The 12,728-nt window shown below is 34.0% G+C and overlaps 1 long non-coding RNA gene across 1 annotated transcript; it reads left to right on the top strand.

Moving 5' to 3' along the window:
* The first annotated feature begins 1,331 nt into the window (after nucleotides 1-1,331).
* On the top strand, nucleotides 1,332-5,168 carry LOC123550244 (uncharacterized). The gene is made up of 3 exons (XR_008371527.1): nucleotides 1,332-1,468; nucleotides 3,555-3,670; nucleotides 4,998-5,168. It is a non-coding gene; the product is annotated as an uncharacterized LOC123550244 (long non-coding RNA).
* The last annotated feature ends 7,560 nt before the right edge of the window (nucleotides 5,169-12,728 follow it).

Below are 12,728 nucleotides of genomic sequence, written 5' to 3'. Positions count from 1 at the left end.
CCTTGTTTATAATATGGCTTCCACATTGTTTGTTCTGACTATAAAATATATATACTTCTTGTTCAGTTTTACTTTCCATAAATTGTTTCCTCATATATTTGTCAAAGGTTGAATATTGGATGCAATTGGTAAAAAGTATTATTGAATCCATTGGTTTTGATTACCTCCATATATAAGCTTGATTGTATTAGGTCATTTGCAATATTAAAGCTAGTACTTTTCTAACTAAATCATTATGCATATTCTCACTTTGGACAGCTATTTTATCTGTTTTTAACATTAAAACAAACGTCTTATGGGACTTTAAGGTATTACACTTTTCACATTTAAACTTGGTGTAAGTTTATAAAACAACATGGTGTTATGAAGTGCACATAATCTGTTGACCTGTTTTCCAGGTCAGGGTAAGGCGAAAACAATGGGTCCCTGTTTGATATTTTTCTTTGTTTCAAAATATTGCACTTCTTGTCCTTTGCTTAACTTTGTTATCTTTTGTTCCATTTTATTGAAACATGTTAGAAATGTTTGTATCACAACCATTTGGTATGCACAGAACAGAATCGTATTGTTTTCAATGACATGGTTATTAGGGGTGAAAGGGTCAAATATGCTACACATATTCTGTGACTTAACACTTTGGAAAGCCATGTCAAGTGAAATATTTCTATATCTGAATTTTAAATATAAACAAACACTGAATGAGTTTTTAAAATACAAATTGATCGTCACCTTTACAAGGCTATGTTTGATGGTCTTTTTTTCTGGTGTTGTAATAATATTCATGCAAAAATATATATTCTAACATGACAGACCATGTACACGTTACGCCCTCGTAAAATTATTCCATGCTACGGTAAACCGATTTAATTAAAACATTTTCTGCCAACGTATTATGTATTTCGGTCGCAAAATTTCTTATATATCAAATATGGTAGTTACAAGTAAGTCGATATGTCGTCAATGGTACCGTGTACATTTGGAAATAAACATGGTTTGTCATGTACAAAACTGTTATAGATCTTAAACTGTATAACAGTGAAAAAATGAATAACAATTACATGTGAGCGAAATCGAAATATTACCAGTTCCACAAATCAGGACTTACAAAGTTTAAAACCATGTTTTCATGTGACAATTTAATCTAGTAACCTTTAAAGTAGTGTTAGTATTTGCATACATTCATGTAGGCACAAAGACATTTTCAACCATCATCATTCCATTTTGAAATGTACTTGCTCAAAGTACTCTTAACAAGTCAACTTCCAAAAGTCAAATACTGTTCAGTCACGTCAGTCATGAACATATAACATATGGAAACCTTATCGTTTGGCTAATTATGGCATATTCGTGACGAACAGCAATATAAAAGCATCTGCGTTGACCAATCTTCACAATTCATATTTGACGTTCTGGGACGCATTCGCATACAAAATGAAAGGTTTAATTCTTATCTGCGCGGCGTTCTTTGGTAAGTTTTATTGTTTTGTTTTGTTTGTTCTTAAATAATGTGTTTTCAGTTGGATACAGGAACAGCAGCCACATTGAAACTGCTGTAACTCAATGTTTATTTGCAAGTTTTATAATGACCACCTGTTATTATTTGATGTAGGACAATGACTCTCGTCGGTAAAATTTGTAACATTAGCAATCCTGCCTTTGTTTTGATTTGTCTCATAATCTTTGTTAAAGCACCCTTTCGAACTTCCGTATTTTTGAAAAATGACAAAGATTGAATAAACTGTTAGAAAGTGCCGAAAATAAAACATTTAAAAATGTCAGTGGAAGTAGCATTTTATCATTGTTTGATAGATACATATGGACTTTCCCAACTATACTCTTTCATATTTCAAATATTGTCTAAGCAATATATTCAATTGAAAAGGCATTTTAAAACTGTTTTACAGCCATTTATCTGATAGGTATAATGCATTTCAAACATATAACATTGGCAAATTACTAAGCCGAATTCAGAGTTATTTTTTACGTGGTCTCGCCATGTTTAAACCCAGAAAATCGTGTGCTTTTCATGTATAATCAAATCCAATAAATCACCTGTTTTATGTTAAAACCATTAAATCATCTGCTTTATGTTAGAACCAAGTAAATCATCGTAATGATTATTGAAAAATATCATTCAAATGTGTGGCAATGACATCATTTCAAGATAAGCGCTCCAACGTTTCGCCCTTTTGTGAAATTTCTAATTGTACTAAAAATGATGTCAAAAACCATTTAAATGTTAAAAAGGATACATTTATTTCAAATCATCAGTACATGTAATTTTTCTGGACACCTTTACAAGTTCACAGACTGGGGAACTAAATTTAAAAAAGAAATTTATATACTTTTAAATGTGTGTGTGTGTATGTGTGTGTGTGTATGCTCGGGTGTAGCGTCTTTTCCAACATTTTTTTCAGTCGTATTAATGACTGTGTCTACTTGTAGCAGTGAGTATAATACGCAACTTTATAGTATTGTCTCACTGGAATGTCACGCCGTAGACACGTTATTTGATCCCACACATGATCCAACACCCAGTCACTTATACTGACACCGGGCTGACCAGTCCTAGCACTAGCCTCTTAATGCTGAGCGCCAAGCGAGGAAGCTACTAGTACCATTTTTACGTCTTTGGTATAACGCGGTTAGGGAGAGCCCACAACCTCCCGCACTTGAAGTGGACACTACATACTTAGAATTTAATATTTGTCTTATGAAAGTAGAGCAGTTAAAATCGGACACATTGGTATTTACTTGACGAAACCCACTAAAATATATAAATTGTCATGTTGATAATGTCCTGTCTGGTCACGACTATATACTTATTTGTTATATTCTGCTTGAGATAAGAAGACTATTATGGAAAATAGTTGACATGTAGACAGTCTGTTTTGAAGTACTTACCGACCGCATGACTGCATAGGACACCGTAAGATGACTCCTTTATATCCTCTTCGAACTTAATTTACTTGGACATTATTTAAAAAGACAACGTTAATAGGTTTGTTAATTTTATGAGGTAGTTACCGACCCCATGACTGCATTAGCGACCAAAAGATGATCCTTTATCTCCCCTTCGAACTTCAATTGATTTGACATTATTTAAAAACGCAGCAGTTAACAAGTTATTTTTTAAAGTGTTTCGAGAATTATTGATAGAGACCGAAAATATGATAGACGGCGAGACATTCTACCAAATTAAATTAAAAATAATACACCTTTAGATCAGCGTTCAGACCTTCGCTAGGATTATCTTAACCAGCAATAATGTTTGAGATTTCTGTCATGTCTAGGGGCCGTTACGTTCGGCATAATACCTTTCCGCTTAGGCCGGTGTTTGGATCATGCGGGATGTTGCGTTCTCATTAGTTTTCATAACCGGATTCATATTATAGTGTTGTTCTATTTTATTACAATGTTTAAAACTGCTTAGAGGGGTCAATTTCGTGCCAATTATCCATATTACCAAATAGTTTTTCAGACTAACATTCATTCAATTTAGCCTTTGCATTTTCTTAAAGACGTTAATTTCCATTAATTGTGATACTTTTCAGTTGTTTACATCCAAGGTGAAGACTGCCCAACAATAATGTGAGCCAAGAATGTACTCATATCAATTGTGCACCTAATTTTCACAAGGAATGTGTACAGAGTATTTGCACATGCACTGGTAATTTTATCAATTATTGCTTATTAGACCTTTCTAACGTAAACGTATTACGAAACGGAATACTGAATCGTAAAATTTAGGCTAATTTTTGTTAGGGAGAAATTTCATCAATAGTAATGCAATAGTATCCTAGACATTATTGCAAATAACATTTACGGATTCAGTAATCCGTTTCCGATTTACGTTTACGTTAGAAAGGTCTATTATCAAACTATAATTATTAATGACTTTTTCACAAAATGCATACATACAATAGTACCGCTTTGTTTAAAACAGGAGAATCCATTTGAAGTTTCATATTCACAGTTTTATTACGATTTAAATTTCCAGCTGTAGCAGATTTCGGGATTGCTATATTAAATCCCTAGTCACGATTAACTTAGTTAAACCGATCTTTGACATGCTATAATGCGTACAAACAAGTGCAACCAATCTTACCCGGGTTAAGTTGACCCTTTTCATATCTTACAGGTTTAATCTTACCCTTTACATACCTTACGTTTTAATTCATTAAGGGTTGTGAAGGGTAATGCACATTTCATTAACTCACATGAACAGACTCCATTAAACCGGGTCTTCTATTATGTTGCTGATCTATGTTCCATACTTCCAAAGGATCTTTGCACAGATTTTATTACCTTTTTATATCTCGCGTGTTTGCTTTTATTCTTTTCAAATTTCATGGTTATATGAAATCGATGTTATTCATTTAAAATTGAGGATGTATTTATTCAGAAATTATAACTATTGAACCATGTGTATGTAATGTCATGCAACAAATGTGTAATATAACATATAATTTCTACTTAGAACATGAGTATGTCTGCAAGTAAAAACGTTTAAAGTAGCGTGACTGAGTGTCTGAAAACAGCAATATTAAGATAAAAACTCATTCTATATAAGCGATTAAGCCTAAACATAACTAAAATCAAAATTTTCTTTCTTATTTACAATTTCACTGAGTTATTGACGTACAGACGTTCAAATTTTGCGATACTGTGTCAAAATTTCGATTTACGTATATAGACATTTTGAGTTATTATATAGAAACATTCAAATTACTAATCTAAACTCATCTTGCACTTAGGCTCTTTTTCAGTTCATTACACAAATAGTCATTGTTTTGATAACTTACTTCCCATATTCACAAAGCAAGAAAGATATGTCATTAATTGCACAAGATTAAGCACAGATTATACCCGAATGGAAAACTAACTGAGAAAATGCTTATCTCAGAATTAATGACCACACAAAAATAACGACAACATGGATAACGTTAAAAGTAGGCTTATTATCGAGTTTATGAAATATTTGTTTTCTTCGTCAGTTGATACAGACCATTCCTGTACTACCCAATCTGACTGCCAGACGGGCCACGGGGACTGTAACAGATGGGGCGGATGGCACTGTGTAGATAACCTGTGTAGATGTGGAGGCTTTGGAAAATGAAACAAAGTTACATACTGAAATTATTGCAATAAAACTTTTGCATAATTTACATGATTTTTATTTATCTTTAGCTTACCTAAACACAAAGTGCTCGGGGTGAGCTATTGTGATTACTCACTGTCCGTCGTCCGTTGTCCTTCCGTCCGTCCGTCTACACTTTCCTTTACATATCATCTCCTCCTAAACCACCTTGTCGAAATTTTGATGAAACTTCATAGAGATGTTCCTTTGATTGTCTTCTTTTAGAATTCTTCAAAGCCATGGCAACTGAATGGAAAAATTAAAAAATCATGTTGTTTAAAACCACAGATTCTAGGATTTAATATTTGGTATGTAACATCTTCTAGCAGTCCTCTATCACGACTGTTCAAATTATCCCCATAGGATCAAATGTGGCCCCGCCAAGGGGGTCACATGGGTTATGTAGACTTATATAGAGAAAAACTTTGAAAATCTTCATGTCCAAAACTACAGGACCTAGGGCTTTGATATTTGTTATGTGGCATCATTTCGTGGTCTCGCCCTGGGGGTCACATGGCTTATATAGACTTATGTAGAAAAAACTTTGAAACCTTCCTGTCCAAAACTACATTGTCTAGGGCTTTGATATTGTGTAGTAGTCCTTTACCATGAATGTGCCAATTATCCCCCTAGGGTTAAAACTGGTCCCATCCCGGGGGGCACATGGTCTAAATAGACGTGTATATGGAAAATCCTTAAAAAATTCTTGTCTTAAACTATAAGGCCCAGGGCTTAGATATTTAGTATGTGGCATGCTCTAGTGGTTCTCTACCAAGATTGTTCAAATTATGACCCTGACATCAATATATGTCACGCCCAGGGGGTCCCTCGTTTTACATTGACTGATATAGAAACATTTTTAAAAAATCTTCTTGTCCAAAACCATAAAGCCCAGACCGTGGTCAGCTATCAAGTTTGTTCAAATCATGACACTGGGGTCAAATTTGACTGCGCCCAGGGGTCAGCAGTTTTTACATTGACTTTTATAGGAATGACATTTAAAAACATTCTTTTCTGAAACAATAAGGCCCATAGCTTACATAGGTTTATGCGTGTTAACTGCAGGGCAAAATCCAGGACCCCATTTCCCGCCCCAGCCGGCCGAGAAGTGACCTATACTCATCCAAGTTGCCCTCAAAATTAAGATCCAAAAATGCACCAGCAACCACCATTTCTAACCAATATTTCTAAATGTTCTATAAGAAAACCCCGCGACCCTCCTTACGGGAATGGAATGCCCCTTCTCTTACCTAACCCCATTGCCGCTAAGCGCCTCGTCAATGACGCCTTCGTTCTAAACTGGTGACCCCCACTCCCCGAGTAAATATTTCTGGATCCGGGCATGAACAATAAATGTTTACATGTAGCAGAACACAGTATAAATGTATACTACTGCTAAAAATCTCGATTTTCTTTAAGATAATTGATTCTGACTGCATGACATTTAGTTATGAATGTAGCGGTACATACACAGTTAAGTTATATATTTAGTGAAGTTAAATATATTTGATTACTAGTATAAAATAAATATCTAAATATATAATTTTCTTAGTGAAAGTTTGCCATTTGGATATCTTTAATGGTGATTATATTATTATTGGTTAATAAATAATTCATTATGCTAGAAAATCAGTTTTTTTCTGGTGTACTTGCAAAAAAGCAGACTCTAATCTATTAACATTTAGCAAATTCCGAGATATAATTAAGAGGAAACATATAACGTGTGTTTCCATTCATGACAAAAAAAGAAAGAAATCCTCTATGAGGAAATAGTGGTTTATACCTGAAACCAAGAATTTATATCTGTTCTATTATCACAGGAGCGTTTTCTGTGCCGTGCTGCGGCCGTAACAAGTCACCCCGTACTTTCAATCAGAGCTGTTATATTTCGACCCTTTCAGATAGTTCGACACGACATTCAGATTGCGTTAGTGTACTGTTTAGATTTTCAGCTTGAACATTCGGCTTTGGTGGTTTTTAATAGCTTTGGGTATTGATTAATCACCCGTAGGCTACTTTGCCTGCTTTTTGTTTCTGTGATATTCAGGCCCCATCTTGACATTTATTGTGATTTTCTGATAATAATGCAAAGCAAACCACTTTTTTTGTAGAAAGCTACTGTATAATATGTAAAAATAAGGACTGAATGCTATTTTGGTGTGTTCATATGGGTATACACTACATTGGGACTTTCTGTAAATCATTTAAAAATCGCCTGCGCTATTGATGGATTTGCGACAGTCTGGTTTAAATGAACGTAATCAATATATTACAAGTAAACTTCTTCAGCAAGGCTACCGTTATTACAAATTGCGTAGATATTTTACTAAATTTTATTATCGTTATTCTGATTTAGTTTTAAAATTCAATAGTAATTTAAAGACACTTCTGCGAGAAGGTATTTCTAAACCCGTTTTTTAAGGGGATGTGGTTTACAAACTTCGTAAGATCTTGGGTCATGGTTATTTTCCAAATGTATTTGAAAAGATTATCAAACGTTTTATTAAAAGATGTTACGAACCAACTGTTTTGAGACATACCGCATGTTTAGTGTTCAACCCGTTTACAGTTGGACACTACGCTTCCCTCTTTGATTGCGTCTGACGGCAGAGGGGGAGGACTCTATGATGAGCAGTTTTTAAATCCTACCAGGACTGAACTGTTTTGATATTTGTCATCTGGCCTGTTTCGTCGGGCCCTTAAGGGTGTTTCTCTCGTTGCTCTGTCTTCTGAAAAGGCATTGAGTACATACGTTTTTGGTTCTTAAGGTTTGCTTTTTATATATTTATACACGAGCATTTTTGTGTTTAACATGCCATGCCTTTTTGTTTCCATTACGTGTGTTAGAGATTCACCTGGAGGGGATTACTTTTATTTACACTGCCCCATGTCTTTGGAACATGGTGGGGGTAAGAGTGAGGTTGGGTGCGCACCATAAACCGGTTTAAGCTCCCCAGTGGTGTTTTTGCCACTGACCGTTCCAAGGCGGTGCCCCACTGTGTTCCTTTGTTTGTTCGTTTTGTCCTTGTGTGTTGACTTTGTGTGCGCGCGTGTGTGTATGCTTATTGTCCGTCTTGTCCTTATGTGTTGGCTCTGAGTGTTTGTGTGTGTGTGTTGTTCGTTTTGTCCTGATGTGTAAGCTTTGAGTGTGTGTGTGCGTGTGTGTATATGTGTGTGTGTGTGTGTGTGTGGTGCATGCGTTTGCGTGCTGGGGGGTTCGTTTTGAGGAGGCTGCGCTTTTGGTGCGTGGCATTCCCTGTTTGATATTTTTCTTTGTTTTTATGTGTTTTTTACCGCTATAAGGACTAAGAAAATATCATTTAATTCTATTCACATTTAGTATATATTCTGTATGGAAAGAAAAAGCAGTTTATTTTCGTAAAAAATAAGAATGGCGTCACGATATCAAGGATGGTTCTTTTCGCGAGATTGCACGTGCAATCCGACGTCGTTTACAAAAAAATAACAATAAAATGACGTTATTTGAAAACATCTATCAAAATTTGACGCTGAAAATGAAACATTAGGGTCAATTTAATCTGTTGTTGAAATTTCTGTTGCGCATGTTTGAGATTCTTTGAAAGAATATTCTGCATCACATTTAAAACGTCAAGAATAATGTACTACTTTAACATAATTTCTGTATGATATCAAAAGTAATAAAAGAAAGCACCAAGCGTTGAAAATATTTTAACGCTAAATCATACCCAGAGTATTTGCACTATAACTATTTAAACGTTGGTTAAAGTAACGACAGGGCTTGCATTTAGTTTATTATCTTTAGAAGGTGGGTGGGGGTGGGATGGTCAGGTCATTTCATAGAGAAATGAGCCAACATAAGCTACTGAATACGTTTAAATAATATAGAAAAGATCACAGATAAATCCCAGTTGTATTTTAATCATCAGACAGTACTGACACGCTATTTTAAGGTAGGTGTCTGTTTTTACAAAAGAAAACACAAAAAGAAAAAAATGAAAAAAAAAAAAGAACGTTACAAGGAAACCGAATGTCACATTGCTGCTCCTTCTGACTATGCTACAGGGACGTAACATAATCCTGATTAACCCTTAGCCTGCTAAATTTCTAAAATGGAATGGTCCATCATTCAATCTGGGCAATACCATTTATTATTCGAAGGGGTGTTTGTTGAAAATTTACTGACTGAATAGCGAACAGTGCAGACCATGATCAGCCTGCACGGATATGCAGGCTGATCTTGGTCTACACTGGTCGCAAAGGCAAAATTACTTGCCGCCAGCAGACTAAGGGTTAATATGTTCCGACTAGCCATTTATGTATATCAATGTAGTTCAGCGATCTTGAAGATCATGTTATATGATAAATCATAGACACATCAAGGTAATCTTGATGTATGGCAACGCACTTTGCTCAGAATAAAATTATACCACTCTTACAGACCATAATTGTAAAAAATAAATTTCAATAATCTGATCAAGACGATGGATAATCATATGAACGCTATATGCCATTTTAATATCAAATTCACATTATTCCACAAACGGTTCAAAGTAATGAACAAAACGCTAAGTAGTTTTAATACTTTGAACTAAAAACGTTCGACGACTTCTGATTTAACAACATAAAAAATTAGGTACAGGCGGCACCTACAAAACAAATTATATATAATTTTAACAATAACATATGATCGAATTAGTAAAAACTTTAAGTACCATTATACAACACTATAACCTTTAATCAAAATAGCTTTAAAAATTGACACTATATTCATTTGATTTATTTTTAAGCGTTTTATACTAAAGAAGTATCAACGTATGTTTGCTTTCTGCTCCAGCATCAGCATAATCTATCGACAAACGTTTGCCAAATCTGCAGATATTATAACACGAAATGTCATGCTGCATATATACAGTAGGACATAGATTATTTAAACATTCCCTTTTTGCATGCAAGATAAAGATGGTACTCAAAAGTCAAAAGGGTAATTAATTATTGCATTTTCTTATACGATGTTTACAATTGTTATCCTTAATCCAAATATAATTTAGTGTACATTGTTCTGTATTTATGGTCAAAGTCAGACGAGGTAAAAAGTGTCTTATTATAATTACGTTTTGCTGACAACCATTTTTCTGAGCTATAGCTTTGTAACTCGTATTCTGACTTTCTTTTTACCTTATATAAATACTTATAGCAACACTGCAGGGCGCAGTTAAAAGACGTTATCCTATCTTCGAGTTTAATGTCAGAGAGAATAAAATAGTTTTATAGGGTCCGTAATGACTTTATTTATAATATAGCTGCAACATTGTTTTTCTGACTATAAATATAATAACTTGATGAATCTTACTTTCCATAAATTGTTTCCTCAAATATTTGCCATAGTTGAAAATTGGATGCTGTAAGTAGACAGTATTACTGAATCCATTGTTTATATTACCCCCTTTATTACCTTGATTGTATTTTTCTTATTTGCAATATTGAAACTAGTACTATTCTGACTAAATCATTATGCATATTCTCTATGTGGACAGCTTTTTTTTTTATCTGTTTTAACATAAAAATAGAAACCTAATGGGACTTTAATATAATATTATTATACTTTCCAAGTTGCTCAACTTTGTTATCCTTTGATCGATTTTATTGAAACATATTAGAGCTTTTATCACAACCATTTGGTAGGCACTGCACATAATCGTATTGTTTTATAACATGGATACTAGGGGCGAAAGAGTCAAATATGCTACACATCTGCTGTGACTTAACGCTTTGAAAAGCCGCGTCAAGTGAAGTATGTTTATGTCTAGATTTGAAAAGTTAACAAACACTGAATAAGTTTTTTAAAATACTAAAGGATATATTTGATAGCCTTTTTTTCTGGTATTGTAATTATATTCAGATAAAATGTGTATTCTAACATGACAGGCCATGTAAACGTTACGTCTTCGTGAAATTATTCCATGCTACGGTTGCCCGATTTAATCAAAATAATTTTTGCACCGGTATTATGCATTTTGAAAATTTGAAAAATGTTTTATATATCAATATGGTAGTTACAAGTAAGTCGACATGTCGTCAACGTTACCGTAAACATTTGGAAACAAACATGGTTGGTTATGCACACTCTGAAACTGTATAAAAGCGGAAAACGAATAATTACATGTGAGCGAAGTTACAGGAAACATCTACGAATTACATATATAACTTAACATGTCTCATAACCATCAAAATTGAAACATAACAAGTTCCACAAGACAAGACTTACAAAGTTTAAAACCATGTTTTCATGTGAAAATTTAATCAAGTAACTTTTTTAAAGTAGTGTTAGTATTTCTCTATATTCATGTAGGTGAAAACACTGAAAAGACATTTCAACCATTATCATTCCATTTTGAAATGTACTTGCTCAGAAAGTACTCTTAACAAATCACCTTCCAAATGTCAAATTCCCATATTTGAATACTGTTCACTCAAACTGTTTGAAAGTGCCGAAAATAAAACATTTAAAAAAGTCAGTGGCAGCAGCATTTGATCATTGTTTTGATAGATACATATGGACTTTCCCAACTACACTCTTTCATATTTCAAATATTTTCAAATATATTCAATTGAAAAGGTATTTTGAAACTGTTTTATAACTGCATTTCAAACATATAACATTGGCAAATTACTTTTACGTGGTCTCGCCATGTTTAATTCCAGAAAATCGTGTGCTTAACATGTATAATCAAATCACATAAAACATGTGCTTTATGTTAAAACCCAGTATATCATCGTAATGATTATTCAAAAATATTATTCAAATGTATGGCTATGACATCACTTCAAAATAAGCGCTCCAATATTTCGCTGTTTTCTGAAATTTCAAATTATACTTAAAATGATATTAAAAAACCTTTAAATGTTAAAAAGGACAAATGAATTTCAAATCAACAGTAAGTGCATTGTTTATCATTTTTATTTGTATACTAGTTCACAGCTTGAGAACTAAATTTTAAAGGGGAATTTACATACTTTTAAGTGTGTGTTTGAATGTGTGCGTATGTGTGTGTGCGTGTGTGTTCGGGTGTAGCGTCTTTTTCAACATTTTTTCAGTCGTATCAATGACGATGTCTACCTGTAGCAGTGACTATAAAACCCACCTTTTTAGTATTGCCTGACTGGAATGTCACGCTGTAGACACGTTACATGATCCACACCCAGTAACTTATACTGACACTGGGCTGACCAGTCCTAGCATAAGCCTCTTAATGCAGAGCGCCAAGCGAGGAAGCTACTAGTACCATTTTTACGTCTTTGGTATAACGCGGTCAAGGAGCGAATCGACAACCTCCCGCACCTGAAGCGAATACTACATATCTTAAACAATAAAATATGTTTCTTATGAAAGTAGAGCAGTCAAAAGCGGACTCATTGGTATATACATGTTATCATATTGGGATGAAACCCACTAAAATCTAATAATGTCACGATTATATATGTATGTTATATGCAGCTTGAGATAAGAAGACTGTTACGGAAAAAAGCTGACATGTAGATATAGAACAGAACTCATTACAAGGTGAATGACCTCATTGTTTCAACCAAGCAGCAAAATTTATTAGGT

The sequence above is a fragment of the Mercenaria mercenaria genome, chromosome 6, assembly GCF_021730395.1.
Source record: "Mercenaria mercenaria strain notata chromosome 6, MADL_Memer_1, whole genome shotgun sequence".
Lineage (NCBI taxonomy): Eukaryota > Metazoa > Mollusca > Bivalvia > Venerida > Veneridae > Mercenaria > Mercenaria mercenaria.
This window is presented reverse-complemented; position numbering and strand designations above follow the sequence as displayed.